The sequence below is a fragment of the Staurois parvus genome, unplaced genomic scaffold (genome assembly GCF_062004578.1).
Source record: "Staurois parvus isolate SC_StPar_1 unplaced genomic scaffold, SC_StPar_1.0 ptg001548l, whole genome shotgun sequence".
Classification (NCBI taxonomy): Eukaryota; Metazoa; Chordata; class Amphibia; order Anura; family Ranidae; genus Staurois; species Staurois parvus.
Window position 1 is genome coordinate 9,882 of NW_028319344.1, and position 20,187 is coordinate 30,068.

At 47.3% G+C, this 20,187-nt stretch overlaps 1 long non-coding RNA gene across 2 annotated transcripts in view; it reads left to right on the forward strand.

Moving 5' to 3' along the window:
* The first annotated feature begins 1,187 nt into the window (after positions 1–1,187).
* LOC149435310 (uncharacterized) overlaps positions 1,188–20,187 on the forward strand; it is a 28,688-nt gene continuing 9,688 nt past the window's right edge. The window contains exons 1-2 of one of the 2 annotated variants that reach the window (XR_016308516.1): positions 1,188–1,314; positions 2,265–2,338. This is a non-coding gene — a long non-coding RNA (uncharacterized LOC149435310). Of the gene's footprint in view, positions 1,315–1,710; positions 1,898–2,264; positions 2,339–20,187 lie in introns of those variants that run through there. The other variant, XR_016308517.1, reaches the window with a different exon arrangement.

Here is a 20,187-nt window from a genome sequence, read left to right on the forward strand (position 1 = left end):
CCCCAACCCCTTAGCATGGGGGAGGTGTTTTGTAGTTCATAGAAATAGCTGGGAACAATATAACTGATAAAGAATGCAGCACAGGTACAGGGCACATGGACTTTTCAACTCACAAACGTTCAGGCAGAGCTAACAGATCATTTTTTGCACTTGAACAGATATAAGAAAACAGGTTCAATTATATATTTAAAGGCAGGCATGGTAAACATTCCCACCTGCTCCTTGATTTTTTTCACCTGCATAAGATGTGCATTAATGTAGTTTTATGGCATCATTTGTTGTGCTGTATGCACCCGTATGTCTATAACAGAGTAAATCCTTAAATTCTGGAGTCATCTGTTGTGTTGAAACGTGAGGCATGTGGTATGGCACTGCACAAGCTACTGCATGACATCTGTCTGTAGTGGGAGACCTGACACTTCCTATGCAGAAACTACATTTCCCACAATCCCTGGGTCTCTCATTCTAGTGCTGGTGCAGGTGAGAGCTACACAGATTAAATCTGACATAGGTGCACAGATGTAGATACAGCTCAGTTATTCAGTGTTTCATCACATTATCACTCCAACATTTGTGATGCAGCACAGAGGGGGTAATGAGGGCACTGCGTGACCCTGAATAGGAAATTGCCTTGTCCCTTTGGTGTACAGGGAAAAGCTAGCTGATGCAATTCATAAGCTCATCATTACAAGGTAAGCCAAAAAAACAACACCAGAAATATACAGTAACTCTACTAATAGATTTTTAAAGCAATTCAAATATTTGAAAGTGTAAAGCGCCTTTAACAGACCAAAAGAGAAAAAAAAAAAAGAAGGTCATTGTTAAGGTTTACATACACTTCTGAGATGGCTGGTTTGCATGTGTGCATGATATTCCTAAGGGCCCATTCACATCTATCCATGTATGTATGCAACCCAGACACATAGGTGTGAATGGGGTCTAAATCATCATCATCAAGTCTGAGCTTCAGTCTCTCGCCTGCTCAGGGACAATGAAGCCTTAAAAAGTGACTGGCTGCTATGCACACCACATCTTTCTATCTAGTTTTATTAATCAACCCTTTATGTACACTGCATTCTACGTATCAGTTTTACTAATATTGCAGGCCACCTGCTAATGTGATATATTAAGATCAACACTATAAGTATTCCGTGTAGTATTCCTCCTCTTGAGTTCAGCCTACATTTCAAACATCTAAATAACAGCGTAGCTCCACTCACCATATTCTGTTCACCGATCCTCTTCTCCAGCCGCCTTCCAATCTTCCGTAATTCCTCTTCTGACTCCATAAAGTCAGGTGAAGAAGTGTCACAGGTAATGATAAAATGTGATATATGTGCACAAATCTCTAGGAGAGGTTTTTTTTTACCTCCAGGTACAGTAGTTTTTACATCTACATACTAGTGTAAGTATTCTATATTGACTTTTGTTATCTGTGTTCACAATGTAATGGGAATAAGTTAATGTGCAGTCATTTCTGAAAGCAGATGTCTATTCGGTGGTTTGTATACACTTGTGTTTTGTATAGTGTGTCACTGTGTGAGTATATACCAGTCCGAAGTGTATACAGTTTTCTTCTGCTTGGCCTTACCGAGGGGGTGTGTCTCAAATTATAAATAGTCCCAAGGTCTTTCAGCCGGACACTGGAAGTGGGGGGGTGTAGTGACAGCTGTGCACATGGCACACACAGCCCTAAACACAGCAGAAAACCATATGCTATATGTTACATGCTTAACCACATATGCCGTCTTGGCCATCAATACACCCTTGCACCTGTTAAAACATGCAGTGTTAATGTAAAAGTGGATTATACTGAAAAGATACTGCTACGTGCAGGACAATCAAGACAGAATAATAACACAACGCCAAAGAAAAGATCACCTGCTACTGGACCACAGTAAGATTTCATTCAACTCTGTAAATGCATGGGACATATATATATATATATACATTTGTGTTCAAAATAATAGCAGTGTGTTGAAAAAAGTGAATAAAGCTCAAAATCCTTCTAATAGCTTTTATTTCCATACACACAAATGCATTGGGAACACTACACATTCTATTCCAAATCAAAACATGAAGAAAAATATATCAAATTTGTGTTGTTCCTCTAAAAAAATTGAAGAAAAGTAAATATTAGACTGTTCAAAAAAATAGCAGTGTTTGTATTCTTCTTTACAAACTCAAACATTCACTATATAAACTGAAAAATGTTTGAAGATTTTGCTTTCCTCCTCTTCAGCACATGTCTTTTTTTTCAACAGTGGGACTTTGCGGGGGCTTCTTGCAGATAGCTTGGCTTCACATAGGCGTCTTCTAATTGTAACAGTACTCACAGGTAACTTTAGACCTTCTTTGATCTTCCTGGAGCTGATTGTTGGCTGAGTCCTTGCCATTTTGGCTATTCTTCTATCCATTCGAATGGTAGTTTTTCGCTTTCTTCCATGTCTGTCAGGTTTTGGTTGCCATTGTAAAGCATTTGCAATCATTTTAGCTGAGCATATACATAAGGGGGAAACCTCCTGTGCTCAACCCTAATATACTGAAAAAAGCTGCTAACACCTGCACCCGTTACCCAAAGTGAAAAACATAAAGATATAAATGATTGGTGTAGCGCTTTTCAAAATCTTTCCCTTATTTATACCGTGAACAAACCATATAATCAGGACCAAATCACAATAGGTCAATCATACAGTGACAAATAAACACAAAATATATATATAGTGAATAAACCACAACTATATCCCAGATCCTGGGAAACATATAGAATCAGTGTTAAGTGCTCTGTGTCAAACCACTTAAATACACATGTGTAACACACTAAAGTGAAAATTCAAAATACAATCGTGAATAACATAAAACAATTTATAAACCCATAAATAACATTAATTCATATAAAATGTGAGAACAGTGTCCACTGCAATGCATTAGCACACACATGCAGGTGAATTTTGTGCGTGGCAGGCTCAGGTGCTGTGGAGTTTGCCAAGGGAGGAGGTGTAGATGGAGAAGAGAAGGGGTCCGAGGACAGAGCCTTGGGGGACCCCAACAGAGAGGGGGAGGGGAGGTGGCACCGTTGTAGGAAACGCTGAAGAAGCGTTGGGATAGATAGGAGGAGAACCAGAAGAGAGCGCTGTCTCTGATGCCAAGGGAGAGTAGTTTATTAAGGAGGGGGTGGTCAACTGTGTCGAAGGCCGCGGAGAGGTCCAGGAGAAGGACGACAGAGTAGTCGCCTTTGGCTTTGGCGGTTAGTAGGTCGTTAGTGATTTTGAGGAGGGCGGTTTCGGTGGAGTGTTGGGGACGGAAGCCGGACTATAGTGGGTCAAGGAGGTTGTTGTCAGTTAGGTGGGCGCTCAGGCGATCGTAGACTAAGCGCTCAAGGAGCTTGGAAGTGAGTGGCAGCAGGGAGATGGGTCTAAGGTTGTTTGGGTCTGTGGGGTCCAGGGAGGGCTTTTTGAGTATGGGGGTGATGTGCGCATGCTTTAGGGGGGGAGGGGAATGCGCCAGTAGAGAGGGAGAGATTGAAGATGTGGGTGAGGGAGCTGATGAGGGAGGAGGGGGGTGACTGGAGGAGATGAGAGGGATAGAGTCCAGGGGGCACGTAGTGAGGCGGGCTTCTGAGAAGACCCTGGTGACTTCCTCAGTGGTAGCAGGGCTGAAGGAGTACAGTGCTGGGGGGTTACGGTAAGCGGGGCCTTGGGTGTGGTGGGGAGCAGTGCGGTTGCGAGGTCAGAGGAAAGATGAGGGGGTGATGGGGGTGGAGGCTAGGTGGGGAGGTAGATTGCAAGTTGACTATGTCCTTACGGATTGCATCAATCTTGTTGGGAAAATGGGTGGCAATCTCGTGGGCGGTGAGTGAGGTACTGAGTGGAGGAGGGGGGGGAGCGATCAGGGAGTTGAAGGTGGAGAAAAGTCGGCGAGGGCAGGTGGAGAGGGTGTTGATCAGGTTTACGAAGTAGGCCTGCTTGGCGGCATGGAGGGAGGAGGTGTAAGTGAGGAAGGCAGATTTGTAGAGGGAGAACGCACGAGGGGACCTGGTTTTGCGCCATAGTCTCGCCAGCGCGCGAATGCGACGTTTGAGGCATTTAGTATGGTCATTCTGCCATGGTTGAAGCGGTCTAGGTTTGATGTTGCATGTGGTTAGGGGTGCCAGAGAGTCTAGGGCAGCTGACAGGGAGTCGTTGTATGTGGTGGTGGCTAGGTCAGGACATGACAGTGGAAGAATGCTGTCGTGTAGGCGGTCGGCAGCCGAGTGCCGAGTGCCGGGCCGGGTTCAGGTTGTGGAGGTTGCGGCTGGAGATGGTTTGGCGCCTTGGGGGGGGGGGGTTAGGGGAAGGGGAGATGGAGAACGTGAGGAGGTGGTGGTCGGAGAGAGGGAAGGGGGTGTTAGTGATCTGGTTGAGGGTTCAGAGGTGGGAGAAGACGAGGTCCAGGGTGTTCCCATCGATGTGGGTGGAGGATTGAGCGTACTGTGTGAGCGTGAAGGAGCAGGTTAGGTGGAGGAGTTGGGAAGTAGCCGGGTTGTTGTCGTTGATGGGGATATTGAAGTCCCCAAGGATGATGGTCGGTAGCTCAAAGGAGAGGAAGAAGGGAAGCCAGGCGGCGAAGTCATCCAGGAAGCGGGGTATGGATCCAGGAGGCCTGTAGATCACTGCGATCCTTAGGGGAGTGGGGGAGAAGAGCCGGATGCAGTGAGTCTCGAAGGAGGAGAAGGATAGAGAGGGGGGGGTTAGGGAGGACCTGGAAGGTGCTCAGCGGTGATAGGAGCAAGCCGACACCACCACCTCTGCGACTGCTCAGTCTGGGTGAATGGGTCCATATGAGACCTCCACGGGTGAGTGCCGCAGGGGAGGTCATGGATGGCGGTAAGCTTGTTGCAAACCGAGCGGGCGTTCAGGAGTGCAACTGAGAAGGGAGATGGATGCGGGGAGGAGGGGTACAGGTATGAGGTCGAGGGGGCTGCGGCGGCTGGCGGGAGCAGGGGGGTCCCTGGGGGGGGTGAGGTGGTGAGGGGCCAGGGTTCGGGGAGATGTCCCCAGCGGATAGAAGAAGGAGGAGGGTGAGGAAGGTGGCATGGGAACGGGAAGTGCAGATAGCAATGTTCAGAATGCAACAAAGTGTTAAATGACAGCAGAAACAGTACCAAATTTGCCAGCGTATAAGACGACCCCCTAATTTTCCAGTTAAAACATAGGTTGTCGGCTATACTCGCCTTATAAGACTACCCCTCTTCCAAGGCAACACCATTTAAAAACATCAGATTTGATTGAAATAATTTTAATTAAAATGGTTATGACTTACCGGTACTTAAAATCCTTCAAAATCCTCATCATGTTCATCCTCTGACATCAGCAGCTCAGTTAGAGCTCTTGTACACAGCAGCTGTCAAGCTGGCATTCAGGAGCTGTTCTGTGTTTTTTTCAGCAGCCCCTGAACTCTCCCTAATGCTTTCCTATGTGTCCATGCAGGGGCGGACTGACAACTCATGGGGCCCCTGGGCAATAGGGGAACATGGGGCCCCTGTGTCCTTGCCCAAACTCAAAAAAGCCTATGAAAAAGGTACCGGGGCCCCGTACTGACCCCCGGGCCCTTGGGCAGTGCCCGAGTTTCCAAATGCTCAGTCCTCCCCTGTGTCCATGTACACTTAGTTGTTTACAGGCAGTTGAGTTTACAGACTTTTTTTGAACGCACCAAACTTGTGTTCAGGAGTAGATTTTACCAACGTTTCAAACGCCAAATGCTTGTAAATGCTGTAAAAGCGGTTAACCGCGTTTAGAAGCATTTGCGTTTAGAAGAGTTTTTTAACTGTTCCATATCCAGATGCTGTCCAGAGCCTTTTTTCATCAGCAGAACTGAATGCAAAGCGTTTTCCATGTATTCATGGACCTATTACACCAGCGCAGTCAGTTCCAGGTTTTGCATGAAGGAAAAAATGGTAGAACGTGCCGCATTATGCTCATGATGGGATCCATAGTGAATACAACCAGAAAAGACAGGTCATCTCAAAACATACTGCTCTCTCTGCTTCTGCTCTCTCTATTTCTCACAAAATGTCTGAAATAGTTAATTTTTTACTGTTTTTCAGTGCATTCTGGGCATTTTAGAAGGTCTCCTGAGGTTATCTTTAAAAAACGCTTCTAAATGCAAACGCTCATAAATGCGGTATGCAAACACAGCTAAACAGAAGTTTTTTAACTTTCGTTTTCCAGCAGTCATTTTCCATCGTTCAGAAGTGTTTTCCAAATGCACCGTGTACATGGACCCTAAGACTACCCCCCTTCCGAGGCAACATCATTTTAAAACATCAGATTTGATTTAAATAATTTAAATTAAAATGGTTATGACTTACCGGTACCTAAAATCTTTCAAAATCCTCATCATGTTCATCCTCTGACATCAGCAGCACAGTTATTATGTTCCTTGGCAAAGTTTTCAACTTTCAGTTTGAAACTGGCTTCATATTTCCTTCTTCTTGCTGGAGCCATGATGGGGTCTTGTCTAACAGCCATTTTGTTTAAATACACCCACTAAAATATCAGCCCGCTGGATGTGCGGTAATACTGTGTGTATGTTAGCTTTGGCTACATACAATATACATACAGAATGTACGCTGAGCCAATTACAGTGAGCGATGTATTATATTAATTAATTCAAAGCCTGCTTGGATTAGCTGAGTCACAGAGGTGGGCTGATGATGTCACAACCTCTGCCAATCCGAGCAGGCTTTGTGTTCATTAATAAAATACATCGCTTGCCGTGATTGGCTCAGCGCGGTATACTGTATGTAGCCGAAGCTACCGTACATACAGTATTACCGCACATCCAGCGGGTTGACAGATTAGGGACATTTGTTTTGAGCCAGCTTGGCCCAAACGAACTAAAGGTTCACACTGTATACCCCACGTATAAGATGACCCCTGATTTTTGGGGTATGTTTTCAAGTATAAAAAGTCATTTTATATGCCGGAAAATACGGTAGATTATATGAAAACCATATGTTTATAAGATCAAGTCATACATTGCAAAATTTATTTTGGTCCATATTGCCATGAGTTACTGTTGCCTTTCTATCATCTTGAACCAGTCTACCCATTCTCCTTTGACATCAACAAGGCATTTTCATCCACATAACTGCCGCACACTGGATATTTTCTCTTTTTCGGATCATTCTCTGTAAACCCTAGAGATGGTTGTACGTGAAAATTCCAGTAGATCAACAGTTTTTGAAATACAGCTCGTCTGGCATCAACCATGCCATGTTCAAAGTCACTTAAATCCCCTTTCTTCCTCATTCTGATGCTCGGTTTAAATTCAGCAAGTTATCTTCACCACGTCTAGATGCCTTAATGCATTGAGTTGCTGTCGTGATTGGCTGATTAGCAATTTGTGTTACCAAGCAATTGAATAGGTGTACCTATTAAAGTGGCCGGGGAGTGTATACTCCATATTTCTCTCAGAGCTATACTTAACCATGTAACATTAGTGTACAATAGAGAAGGGAAGTGGAAAGGAAAAAGGATAAAAAGAAAAAAAACAAAAAAACAGAGGAGGGAAAACATAGAGATCAGTGATAATAATAAAAACAAACTTAGGCTTTACTTAGTCATCAAAATATGTCATCCTTGTCAGGTTCCTATATGTGTCAGGATATTTTTTTTTTTTTGTTCCAAAAATACTTTATTGTTATAAGAGAAGACAAAAAAGCATTTAGAGCATGTACAGCCATAGATCACAGTCAAAACATAGACATGACATGTTGCTTCCCGTTTCGCAGACGGGCCAAATTGTAAACAGTCATACAAGACGAAATGGTATAGGACAATACATCAATCATACAATGCAAAATGAATGCATACCAAGAGGATATCTTAATCATTAGTTAGTGGCTCTATCTATCTAGAGCCACGTTTCTCAGCCAGGGTTCCATCAGAGGTTTCTTGGGGTTCCTTGGCCAGTGAGCAATTTCTGTTTCTCAGATAAGTTCTCACTGACACCATTGATCCTTTTATCTATATATATGGGGGAATTCTTCCCAATGATCACAAGCGTAAGGAGCATTCTTACCACAGTCTATCATACTAATGTATCATGTGTTGTAGATATATCACTGCCCCTTGGGACAAGCTGGAATATATTATGGGTCCTGCGCTCAATAGATCCAACCCTAAGCAAACCCAATCCCTCTGGCACAACTGGTAATGAATAGCAAATACCCCGCCAAGAAATTTGCTGACACAGGGTTAAATGAAACAAGAACAATTTTATGGAGAATGAAATGCAGTGTAGAGGGGTGGGGTTCCCCTTTCAACTTCAAAACTTACTTTTCTTCTTTTATGCAATGCAGTAAATTTGGTCTGCCACTAGAGGGCTTCACAGCCAAAAATCTCCTGATGGCAGAGTTGCACTTTAAGCAGAATACAACTGATATCAAACAAATAAACTTACTTATACTCTATCAATGAAATGTATTACCCACACCGGTGTATGATTCTGCTTCTGAGGGGCGTTAGCCAAAAATCACCTCAGAGTCAGAACAGAATGCAATAAAGAGGTACCTCTAATAAGGCTACTAAGCCAGATTCCCCCACTCTAGTCCTTGTAACGGTGGAGCTCTAGTTGGTGCACGTTTAGTCCTTACAATGAAGTAAATAGCAGCTGAAGGCTTCTTTGGAGTTTCAGCTGGTGTGGGTTACATCCAATTTTACTAGGTTTCTGGGCTGAGAGGGTCCAACCTCAGTGTCTGAACGCAACACAAAGCACCCCAAGACCAGGGGCAGTCGCAGGATGCAATCTCCCAGTATGTGTCAGTCCCCAGGGTAGACAGTCTCAATTACACTGGTGGTGAGGGGCAAAGCAGGCAGAGGGATCTGTGGCTTGCACAGGGCCCCGGATGGGTGAGATCCCAGCAGTGGGGTGCGGATGTCCCAGTCTATATGCAAAGTGTAAATGGTGTGTCTTACTCTCTCCAGGGGGACAGCTCATCAGACTCTGAACACACAGCAGGGTCCCTCTATCCGCACTGAGTGCTGTAGTGCCTCCTCCTCTGCTTGGACGGGCTCCACATGTCCCTGTCTTTTCTCCAGCCTCGTGTATCTCCCCTCTCCCCTTCACTTCCTGCTTCCTCCCCCTCCCAGCGTTCTTTGCTGTGTAGTGGATGAGTCATGAACTTGGCAGAATGCCCAGGTTTTACAAATAGGGGAGAGAGAGGAAGGACTGACTGCTGAACATGTGATTCCTTCTGAATCCTCTTGTACAAGGAGCCTGCTACACACTCCCCCCACCAGAGAAGCTTTGGTCCTCCAAAGACAGCAGTAAAAGCAACCTGTTACATGCTTTTTATATACACGCGGAGAAAAAGCAAAGTTAGTACACACAGGAAATTAAATTATTCACACTTGCATAAGAATCTGGCAGAGGAACCTCCCACCATGTAGCAGAGTGAGGGTTGTCCTGCCCATAGGCCACACTAATGGGAATGGCCCAACCAGATGTGCCAGGGGGTGAGTTGGGGCTGTTCTCTACCGAAACTGCTGTAGGAGAACCAGGCGTCACGCGATTCCTTTGAGAAGCATGTACTACTTCCTCAGAGTTTTCACCCAACACATCATATGTCAGTCTCTTTGGGGGTTGAATAACTCTACGCTCTCTCTGTTCTCTGGGCTCTAGCAATGGTTCTGGCTTTGCTTCCGATGTTGGTTCTGACACTACTGACTCATCAACCCTCGCTTCTTGCTCGATGCTCTCTGTCTCTCCCAGTTCAGCTTCCTCCACATCTTTGCCCTCATCAACAATGGACCACCAGTCTTCAGGTTCTTGCAAGTCTTCTGCAGGTTGGGCCTGAGGCACAAATTCAGGAGCCTCTGGCCTAAGAAGAACTACGTCAGTCACTCCAGTGGAAGAAGGAATGGTGGGTTCGGAAATGTCAGATGGCCACAGCAAATCTGTCCCTACCTCCTCACTCTCACTGTCCTCTTCATCTGCAGGAGGTGGTGTGGTTTGTGACCTGGTCACAGGTCTAGTCCTCTGAGAAGTTGAGGGGGTAGACTGTGGATCAGATTGTGATGGTAGACGGACTGCATCTGACAAAGGCAAAAGGTGGTTGCGGTGCCAGGTTTTGAGTCGGCCAACACCCTTTTCCGGTCGAATCTGGTAAACTGGCAATCCAGGCAATTGTTTGCACATGACATAGGGCTCTGATCGCCACCTATCCGCCAACTTGTGTTTTCCAGGGATACCCAGATTTCTCAGTAAGACTCTGTCTCCAGATTGTAAGTCCTGTACTCGCACTCTGAGATCAAAGTTCTCTTTGTTTCTCTGTCCCCTGGCGTCTGAGGTGGCTTGAGCCTTCTCATAAGCAATCTTCAGGCTTTTCCTTAGGCGGTTCACATATCCTCTATGGGAAGCTGCAGAGGTATGGTCTACAGAGGTTCCAAAAGCCAAGTCTACTGGCAGTCGGGCTTCCCGGCCGAACATCAGCCGGTAAGGAGAGTATCCTGTAGCGTCATTGGCAGTGCTATTGTAGGCATGTACGATGGCTGCTACATGCTTACTCCAGTGTTGCTTTTGCACTGAAGTCAAAGTCCCGAGCATATTCAGGAGGGTACGATTGAATCTCTCTGGCTGAGGATCTCCCTGAGGATGGTATGGAGTAGTCCTCGACTTTTGGATGCCTAGTAGACTCAAGAGTCTCTTGATGAGATTGCTCTCGAAATCTCTCCCTTGGTCTGAGCGGATACGTTGTGGTAGTCCGTAATGCACAAAGAACCTTTCTACTAAAATCTTTGCCACAGTTGATGCTAACTGATCTCTAGCAGGAAAAGCCTGGGCATACCTAGTAAAATGGTCAGTCACTACTAGGATATTTCCCTGTCCACTCTGATCCGACTCCAGGCACAGGAAGTCAATGCACACCAATTCCATGGGTCCCTGACTTTGAAGGTGGCCCATTGGGGCAGCTCGTTGAGGCAGAGTCTTCCTCTGAATACATCGGATGCAGGAGTGACAGTAACTTTCAACTTCTGTCCGCATGCAGGGCCAGTAGAAGCGGTCTCTTACCAAACAAAAGGTTCTTTCTGGTCCCAGATGGCCATGGTCATCATGGAGAGCAGTCAGCACCGTTTCTCTGTGTTTTGCGGGCAAAAATAGCTGCCATTTCTCTTCAGGATCATCAGAGGGGCCCCTTCGGTAGACCACTCCGTGGCGTAACTGTAGCCGATCCCACTCACGATGTAGCCGCCGGGCCTCCCTTGACGATGTAAGAAGCAAATCAGGGCTTTTGCTTTCTAAAGCCTTCAATACTAGGCCGCAGAGGGGGTCTTCCAACTGATCTCTTCGCAGATCCTTCCTGGAAAGCTTGGGCAGGCCTTCACCCCCAACCTGGGTGACATTGCAATAACACCTGGGAACGCCAGACGCCGAAATCCCAATGTCTTCTGCCCTGGACCCACCTCTTGTTCGGTGTTCCACTCCTTGGCATAAGGCTCGTACCCCTTCAGAGGGCACCTGAGTCCACTCTTCTGGGGAATCCTTGGAACAGTGAGGTCTTCGGGATAAGGCATCTGCATCCCTATTCCCAATCCCTGGCCAATAACTGAGGCTGAAAGTGAACTCCGATAAGGCAGCTAACCACCTGTGGCCAGTAGCATCCAGCTTAGCTGTAGTGAGAATGTATGTGAGGGGGTTATTATCTGTTTTTATCACGAATTCTGCTCCATATAGGTAATCTCGAAGTTTGTCCACTACTGCCCACTTCAAGGCCAAGAATTCAAGCTTGTGGGTGGGGTAGTTCTTCTCAGCGGACGCCAAACCCCGGCTCACATAGGCGACAGGTCGCAAGCATCCATTCTGTTCTTGATAGAGGACTCCCCCTAACCCATCTCTACTTGCATCCACATGCAATTCGTACGGCTTAGCTGGGTCTGCATAGGCCAGGATTGGGGCGGTGGTTAGACTCTTTTTCAGCCGTTCAAAGGCCTCTTCACACTGGGTTGTCCATTGTCCTTGAATAGATTCCCTAGGCCTCCTGGGTCCCACTGCTGGCTTCGCAGGTCTAGAAAGATCTGCATCATCATTGTCTTCTTCGTTTCTGAGCAGTTCATTGAGTGGGCGGGCTATCCGAGCGAAGCCCTGGACGAATCTGCGATAATAGGAGCAAAAGCCCAGGAAAGATCTGAGCTCTGTGACATTTGTGGGCCTCGGCCATGAGGTGACAGCTTCCAGCTTCTTGGGGTCAGTGGCCACTCCATCGGCAGATACGATATGACCCAGGTAATTGACCGAGGGTTGGTAAAACTGGCACTTCTCCAAAGACAACTTCAGTCCCTCATCATGAAGTCTCTTGAGCACCTTCTCCAATCTCTCCTCATGTTCCTCCAGGGTCTTCCCGAACACAATGATGTCGTCCAAGTATACCAGTACTTCAATTAAATTCATGTCACCCACCGTCTTCTCCATCAGCCTTTGAAAGGTGGCTGGAGAGTTGCACAAACCTTGAGGCATCCGGTCAAATTCAAAGAACCCGGGGCGTGTCCAAGATGGCGACCGGAGCGGACGCATAATCCGGAGCTCCGGCGCCGATTTTCGGAATCCGCTGCCATCCGTGCTGCAGCGGATCACAGTGGAGCAGAGGAGGGCCCTGGTGTCATTCCGGATACCTGGGAGGTGGATTCCGGGCGACATTTCCGCCCCTCGTGGCGGCGGACATCCGCGGCCTAGTGCGGCCGCGCGGGCCGGGGCTCCGGCGTTTTCCATCCACATCCGCTGCCATCCGTGCTGTGGGGGATCATCCGAGGACGTCTGCAGCATCCTCTGTATCACAGAGGCTGGGAGAGGGACGCCGCTGTGTATTGCTGCTCCCCGCGGCGGCGGCGACGGTTGCGGCCTACACCTTCTGCCAGAGGCCTCCTTTCACCTGGACACAGTGAGTGGGGGGTACAGGCGGCATCCTGTCACTATGATCTCCCCACAGTGCTTTGGGGAGTGGGCCACATATTAATAGCCCCAGAATCCACCATCCTCTGTGACTGTGGCCCTTACTGTGCTCAGAGGCCTACTGGGGCCTTGATACTGCCCCAGAGGGTGTCTCCCTGCGGGGCCCTGTGCTCAGAATTGGAGGTCCTCTGCTTCCTGCTTCCCATCCGTCCCTCTCATGTCCTGAGTTGGGATCCAATGCCATCATCTTGCTCCAACGTGAATTTTTTGCAGGATTGCTGCGACTTATGTTCTATCTACCCTCTCAAGGCTTGCTGAATATTTTTACAATATAATGTTATCGCATATGGATCTGACAGCATCCATGTAACTACAACCCTGAACCTATTTTGGGCGCTATAGGTCCCCTGGGGTTATAATCTTCACTCACTTTCCAATTTTCAGTTGATCACCCCCGGGAGATTACTTGTATGCCGTCCACCAAGAAAAAAAAGGGACAAGCTCAGAAGTCCCTCACAACATACCTACTAAAGGCTCACGAGATTTGCGGCATGTCTCCAGTCAATACAGAGCAAGCATCCCTGTCCGATCCCACGGGATACCACCGCTCCCTTATCGACCTTAGTCAGCGAAAATACACAGCATCTCACAAAAGGGGACTTGGAGTCCTGCTTGGAATCTATGTACGCCAAACTAGCTGCCAAATTTCAATCAGAATTGCATAAAAGCACTAATGTTCTCTCTCAGGAAATAGCCACGCTGGGCTCTAGGACAGACCGCTTGGAAACCAAACACGATGAACTTAGCCTGGCCTATGGTGAACTTTCCAGAGAGCATGATCATTTACAAACGGCCTTTTCACAACTGCAGGCGCAGGTCGAGGATCTTGACAATCGCAATCGCAGGAATAATCTGCGAATCAGGGGAATCCCGGAGTCTATGTCAGATCTTTCATTAATTATAACCAAATTGTTCAAGTCACTCCTCCCAGATCGTGACCCTGGATCTTTTGCTTGTGACCGCATCCACAGAGCCCTACGCCCTAAACCTCCTGCTGACAAGCCGCCTAGGGATATTGTCTTGTGCATGAAGGATTTTCTGACCAAGGAAGAAATCCTCAGAGCTGCTCGCAATACTCCAACAATCTCCTTTGAGGGCTCGGTTTTACAAATCTATCCTGATGTTTCCCCGGCCACGTTGGAGAAACGTAGAAAGATGAAAGAAGTTACAACTGCCCTGTTCTCAGCTCGTATCCGCTACAAGTGGGGCTTCCCTTTTAAGCTGATAGTTCCACACAATGGGAGCACATATATCGCTACATCCCCTCCCGAAGGTAGAGCAATCTTGGCCAAATTGGGCTTGGCGGATGCCCCATCACCTCAACGTCCACCCTCCACCCCTCGTATTTCTCCCATTTGGCATACCCCTTCCCCACGGAGGGATAGAAGGAGAGTCAGACAAGAACCGGGTTGACGTGTCCACTCTCACTTGCCTAATACTCATTGTCTTGATAGTCTTTGGTTTGGTCTATTGTTTTTTTATGACTTTACTAAGATTTGGGACCCAGGGATTTTGCTCTCTATTTTTTACATTGTCAGGTTGTGTATTTCTGTGGTTGTTGCTGTGCTATTTTTGCAATACTGAATATTTTGTATGCCTTGCATTGATAACTGTACGGGTTAAGGTATAACAAGGGTCATTGGACCCTCCTAATTGCGCCCATTAATTCATGGTTGTACTACTCTTTGACACGTTACCCCACCCTGCCTCCTGACATGGCCGGAGGTGTCGCCATGTTGCCATGGAAGAGCACTTCCAGTTCCGGTTTCAAAAACGTTTTTGGATCATTTTCAGCGGATTATTAACAATTTTATTTGGGGAAATAAGCATCCACGTTTTGCCTCATCCATTTTATATCGCTCACAACGGACGGGAGGTCTTGGTCTTCCCAACTTTTGGCTATATTACCTCTCGGCTCGTTTTGCGCAATTATCACAATGGGCTACTATTAACTCTCAAATCCCATGGATTAAGTTTGAGTCTCAGTCGATACGTCCTTTTTATTTACCGGGAATTTTATGGTCTAAAATCTCCCCCCGATCGCTTACTTTTCATAACTCTATAGTGACCCACTCACTGACACTTTGGTCCAAATACAAGGCTAAGCTGAGTTTAGTCTCTCATATTCCCCCAGGTGTTTCATTTTTTGGTGATCCTACTTTTGTTGTAGCCTTTTCTTCCCCTCACATGTTTCGTTGGTGGTATGATCGATCCTTTATCAGATTGTCCGATTTCCAAAGAGGAGGATCTTATATTACCTTCGATATGCTGCGCGTGCTATTTGATGTTCCTCTTCGTGAGTACCTTCGTTATAGACAGATTAGGCACTTTTTTAATGCGCACTTTGGCCTTACCCCGTCTTCTCCGATCTCTTTTTTTGAGCGTGTCAGCCGTGACTCTCCTAGAGGTAGGGGTCTTATTTCAGATCTTTATCACCAATTTTTGATCTGTCTTTTTCATGCTCCTCCTATGTACAGGCAGAGGTGGGAGGAGGATTGTGGTATCACTTTTTCGGATGAGGATTGGGACTCCATGGTGGATAATATATGCAAGAGCTCTAGATCTCTTTCGGTTCGCGAGACGGCCCTTAAAGTTTTAACCAGATGGTATTATACTCCGTCCAGACTACATACAATGTTCCCACAAACATCCCCTTTATGTTTCCGGGGCTGTGGCCGCACAGGTACTTTGGTCCATATGTTTTGGGATTGCCCAAACATATCTTTGATCTGGCGTAAGATATCTGAGGTGGCTACCTCACTATCGGGCAACCCGATACAGTTGTCTATACAGACCTGTTTATTGGGGGTTCATATCCCAGGGGTCTCTGATGCCACTCTGAGATTGCTACATACATTATGTATTGCCACTTTGTGGTCCATTGCCCTGCATTGGCGGTCTAATGCTGTACCCTTGGACTCTGTTTTACACAGAATTGACACTGTAATGCTTATGGAACGTATTTATTATACACTACTGGATAAGATGCACTTATACGATAAAAAATGGGAGTCATGGAAGGATTGTAGACATTTATTGCATGATTGACAACATCCCCGGTAAAGAATGGCTGACATATATTGTTGATAGCTGTATCACTCAATCTGTTTTATCATTTATGTATCTCATGCACTCATAACTTTTTTTCTTCCTCTATCTTCTTTTTTATGTTAATATACTTTTATGTATTGTACGGTTCAAATGTGCCATATTTTTGCTGACAATATCACTTTCATACTGTGCTGTTGTTTTACTGTCTACTTATGTACAATAAAATCGTTTGTAAACAAAAAAAAAAATTCAAAGAACCCTATTGGGGTTATGAACGCGGTCTTTTCTCGGTCTTCCGGGTGCACGGGGATCTGGTAATACCCATTCTTCAGGTCCAGCACACTGAACCACTTTGCCCCTGATAGGCTTTGCAAAGCATCCTCTATCCTGGGGGTGGTATACTGATCAGGAACAGTTCTTCGGTTTAGCGTCCGGTAGTCGATGCACAATCTTAAAGATCCGTTCTTCTTCCGGACCACCACTATCGGAGAGGCGTATGGGCTTCGTGACTCTCTGATGATACCTGTCCTCTTCAACTCTGCCAATTGCTCACGCAGATCTTCCAAATCTCCCAATGGAACTCGTCGAACCCTTTCCCTGAATGGGGCGTCTTCTCGAAGCCGGATCCGATGATGGGCACTCTCTGCACACCCCACATCGAACTCACTTCTGGAGAATGCAGCCCGCCACCTTAGGAGTTGATTCTTCACTCTCTCTCTCCATTCCGGGGAAAGGGGGGTGTTCCTTGGGTAAAACGCATCGACAGGGATTTCTTTCTCTCTTCCGTCCCCTAGCTCAGTGGGCAAGATTGGGGTTGCAGGATCCACATGTCCTAACAGCACCCGAGCTGGGATTTTCACTGGGGCAGCAGTTGGATTATGAACACTGACCGAAACCTTTCCGTGGCTCCTCCGTAGCGCTTTTGTTGACACTACCTCCGGGAGGATCTCCACTCCTGTGTTCTCTTCACAGCCACCAGCCTCAAGGACAATGAAGGGGCCTGGCTGCTTCCAGGTCAATTTGACTGATGCCTGTAAACACGCCACCTCTCCGGGTTGTAGCACCTTCTCATGTTGATCCAGGCGCCATATCTTCCCTATTCTTTCCGCTGGGGCTCTCCTCTCTTGTACCAGGCGCTGATATGCTTGCCTCAGCATGGGATGTACAGAAGTGGGTTGATCATTGGGCTCTTCGACCAATGGCGCCAGCAGCCTTCTGACAAGATTGGTGTTGGTCCCTATGATTAGGGGACTCCCATTGGCCCCAGGCGGCCGGGGACAGATGACGGCTAAGGCTTCGAAAGTCTCAGCCTTCCCTGTCATGGAAGGATCAAAAGTTAGTCTGACCGATAGGTAACCATCATAGGGAAACTTCTGGGTTCCTATGCCCCATATTTCCAGATCTTCCAGCTTCTGCAAGGGCAAATGCTTCAGATGCTTGTCATAGAAGTCTCGGTACAGAAGGGTTACTTGGGCTCCGGTGTCCAGAAGAGCCCTGGTATAACTCCCTTCTACCTGAATCAGGACGACAGGGGAGGGTCCCACTAAATTCTCAGGGAGTGGTGAACAGGTAGCCGTCTTCTTCTGTTCTGCAGTTCTTATCCTTACTCTCCTCCTGGGGGAGTTTTGGCTCGGCCTAAGCCGTGGTTGACTCCCAGGTTTGAGGTGTGCACTGACTCCCTGAGGTGAAGTGGCATCTTCCCTAGGCTGTTTGTAAGGGATGGTGGAGTCCTTCTGGATAGGGCCAGATTTTCTCCTCACCCCCCTTTTACTTGGTTGAGTGGAGCTAGCTGCGGTGGTGGGGTCCCTGGGTTGCTCCTTCACCAGGGCCCTCTGAAGTTTTCCGCCGGTTTTTGGCGCTTAGCTTCAGGCTTCCTGGGGCTCGGACAGACTCTCCTGACATGTCCGGTCCCTCCACAATTAAAGCAGGTAATTTGAATGGTGGGACTAGTTGCTTGCATTGGGGCAACTCCTGACAGGTTTTCAGAAACTGCTCTCGTCTCTCTCGCTAAACCCGACGGTCCCGCCATTAGTAAGGTCACCATCTCCATTAGTTGGGACACCTGAGTCTTAAGGAGTTCAACTTCAGGGGTGTCACCTCCCACATTGACTACCCGGACCCCTACAACAGAGTCTGACTGTCTCTCTTTGTCATCCAAAATGGCTTCCTCCTCTCTCACAGTCCGGATCAAGTCTGGATAGTTCAGGAGGCCACCATCTCGCCGAGTTCGTAATAGAATGGCAATGGGGTCTAGGGGCCTGGCTCCCCGTAGGACTTGTTGCACCCAAACCTCATCTACTCTTTCAGGGCCTATTCCCCTTTTTAGCAGAATTTGGTATATTATCTTGTCTAGACGTCCCATGTAACTGGAGAGTTTCTTCCCTTCATTTTGGTAGGTATGCTCTAGCTGATAGATGAGGTCTGAAGCCTTTTCAGTACGCCCAAATACATCTTGTAAAATATCTAGATAGCCCTGAGCAGTGCAATCCTGTTTGCTAAGTTTTAGGTTGCGAATAGCCTCCAATGCAGGGCCCCTTAGGCTCTCCGTAATCCTCTGTTTCTTGTTGGCCTCAGGAATGTCCCATTCACTTAGTGCTTGCATGGCTTGGTCTAGCCACTCTTCAAAGCCATCCTCCCCGGTAGGTATTGGTTGCCTATCCGAGAAGAATCGGAGCTTCCGATACATCCCTGTGTATGGAGAGGGGTCTTTACGGCATTTTAACATGAAGTCCCCCAATGCAGTGAGGAATTCCGGGCCTATGGTGGCTAGAGGTGTCTGGGACAGGGGTTCTTCCCTTTCAGGTCTTGCACAACTAGGCCCGGGGGTGTTCAACTGAAGTAACTGGAGCCTTGTCCCATCCTCTATTTGGATATTGGCTCCTTGGAAACTGTCAGGGATCCCCTTCTTCCACTCTAGCAGGGCATATGCCAGGGTGGTGTCTGAGGCGGGTATCACATCTATCACCCACGTTTTCTTTCCCTCTGTGGGTAGTGCATTCACTATCTTGGTAATCTGTTCTTCGGTCCCCATTTCTCTGGGGAACTCGACCACTACACTCCGTTCTGGGCAAGCATTTTCCCTGCTGCACCACTTGGTCGCGGCTGCGACGTCCATCTTAGGAGTTGGTATAGGGCACTGCTTGAGTGGTTGTTGGGTAATTGAGCAGCAAGAATCCCGGACGAGCCCCCACGTGTAGCACTGCCCCTTGGGACAAGCTGGAATATATTATGGGTCCTCCGCTCAATAGATCCAACCCTAAGCAAACCCAATCCCTCTGGTACAACTGGTAATGAATAGCAAATACCCCGCCAAGAAATTTGCTGACACAGGGTTAAATGAAACAAGAACAATTTTATGGAGAATGAAATGCAGTGTAGAGGGGTGGGGTTCCCCTTTCAACTTCAAAACTTACTTTTCTTCTTTTATGCAATGCAGTAAATTTGGTCTGCCACTAGAGGGCTTCACAGCCAAGAGTCTCCGGATGGCAGAGTTGCACTTTAAGCAGAATACAACTGATATCAAACAAATAAACTTACTTATACTCTATCAATGAAATGTATTACCCACACCGGTGTATGATTCTGCTTCTGAGGGGCGTTAGCCAAAAATCACCTCAGAGTCAGAACAGAATGCAATAAAGAGGTACCTCTAATAAGGCTACTAAGCCAGATTCCCCCACTCTAGTCCTTGTAACGGTGGAGCTCTAGTTGGTGCACGTTTAGTCCTTACAATGAAGTAAATAGCAGCTGAAGGCTTCTTTGGAGTTTCAGCTGGTGTGGGTTACATCCAATTTTACTAGGTTTCTGGGCTGAGAGGGTCCAACCTCAGTGTCTGAACGCAACACAAAGCACCCCAAGACCAGGGGCAGTCGCAGGATGCAATCTCCCAGTATGTGTCAGTCCCCAGGGTAGACAGTCTCAATTACACTGGTGGTGAGGGGCAAAGCAGGCAGAGGGATCTGTGGCTTGCACAGGGCCCCGGATGGGTGAGATCCCAGCAGTGGGGTGCGGATGTCCCAGTCTATATGCAAAGTGTAAATGGTGTGTCTTACTCTCTCCAGGGGGACAGCTCACCAGACTCTGAACACACAGCAGGGTCCCTCTATCCGCGCTGAGTGCTGTAGTGCCTCCTCCTCTGCTTGGACG